A 2,160-nucleotide genomic window follows, 5' to 3' on the forward strand; every position below is an offset into this window, starting at 1 on the left:
ATGTACAGTATGATGGTATTCAAGACGTTCACCTGTAGGAAAGCTGTTCATTAAATGTACGCAGCGTACCACTGATTTCCAAGCTTTCCAAAATCTGTCCTTTTTTCTGCTTCCGTTCACATTGTGTTATTCATGACAAAGAAAAGTCTTGATGACATCCAGTTCTCTTCGCACGCCTTCCCTGTCAAATCCACAAACGCTCACACACAAACACACACACAAACACTCACACAAACACACACACAAACACACACACAAACACACACACAAACACACACACACACACACAAACACTCACACAAACACTCACACAAACACAAACACTCACACAAACACAAACACTCACACACACACGTAGACACACACACAAACACTCACGTAGACACACACAAACACTCACACAAACACAAACACACACACACACGTAGACACACACACAAACACTCACACACACACACACACTCACACAAACACTCACACAAACACAAACACTCACACACACACGTAGACACACACACAAACACTCACACACACACACACGTAGACACACACTCACACACAAACACTCACACAAACACAAACACTCACACACACACACACGTAGACACACACACAAACACTCACACAAACACTCACACAAACACGTAGACACACTCACACACTGTGTGATGGAACTCTGTTTAAGATGTTAGAAATAAACACCGGGGGGGGGCACAATAGGCTGGCTGTCTGAACCAATTAGAGCCTTCTTACGTCATGGTGGTGTAGAGCAGCTGTTAGCCATTAGTTTTGGTTACAGGCAGTTCAGGGTGAAATTAAGTGTTTAAAGTGCCATTGAGCTTGACTCCAACGCAGCACAATAAAGAGTAGGCTGTCTGAATGCCGTTCTCCTTCATCTGGGTACATAGTCACCCTGGGGATTTCTACACACCAGAGAGGCTGGTGTGATGTGATGAAGAGAGAACAGAACCAGTGATCTACAGTTGGAAGTCGGAGGTTTACATACACTTAGGTTGGAGTCATTAAAAGCCATTTTTCAACCACTCCACAAATTTCTTGTTAACAAACTATAGTTTTGGCAAGTCGGTTAGGACACCTACTTTGTGCATGACGCAAGTAATTGTTTCAACAAATGTTTACAGACAGATTATTTCACTTATAATTCACTGTATCACAATTCCAGTGGGTCAGAAGTTTACATACGCTAAGTTGACTGTGCCTTTAAACAGCTTGGAAAATTCCAGAAATGATGTCATGGCTTTAGAAGCTTTTGATGAATTTCAAGGCCGACCTTCAAACTCAGTGCCTCTTTGCTTGACATCATGGGAAAATCAAAAGAAATCAGCCAAGACCTCAAAAATAATTGCAGACCTCCAAAACACTGGTTCATCCTTGGGAGCAATTTCAAAATGCCTGAAGGTACCGTGTTCATCTGTACAAACAATAGTACGAAAGTATAAACACCATGGGACCACGCAGCTGTCATACTGCTCAGGAAGGAGACACGTTCTGTCTCCTAGAGATGAACGTACTTTGGTGCAAAAAGTGCAAATTAATCCCAGAACAACAACAAAGGACCTTGTGAAGATGGTGGAGGAAACAGGTACAAGAGTATCTATATCCAGAGTAAAACGAGTCCTATATCGACATAACCTGAAAGGCCGTTCAGCAAGGAAGAAGCCACTGCTCCAAAACTGCCATAAAAAAGCCAGACAACAGTTTGTAACCGCACATGGGGACAAAGATCGTACTTTAATGACCAGTGTTATGTTTGGAGGACAAAGGTTAGGCTTGCAAGCCGAAGAACACCATCCCAACTGTGAAGCACGGTGGTGGTAGCATCATGTTGTGGGGGTGCTTTGCTACAGGAGGGACTGGTGCACTTCACAAAATAGATGGCATCACGAGGGAGGAAAATTATGTGGATATATTGAAGCAACCCCTCAAGACATCAGTCAGGATGTTAAAGCTTGGTCGCTAACGGGTCTTCCAGATGGACAATGACCCCATGCATACTTCCAAAGTTATGGCAAAATGGCTTAAGGACAACAAAGTCAAGGTACTGGAGTGGCCATCACAAATCCCTGACCTCAATCCCATAGAAAATGTGTGGGCAGAACGGAAAAAGTGTGTGCGAGCAAGGAGGCCTACAAACCTGAC

This window comes from Oncorhynchus nerka, linkage group LG2, assembly GCF_034236695.1.
Source record: "Oncorhynchus nerka isolate Pitt River linkage group LG2, Oner_Uvic_2.0, whole genome shotgun sequence".
Lineage (NCBI taxonomy): Eukaryota > Metazoa > Chordata > Actinopteri > Salmoniformes > Salmonidae > Oncorhynchus > Oncorhynchus nerka.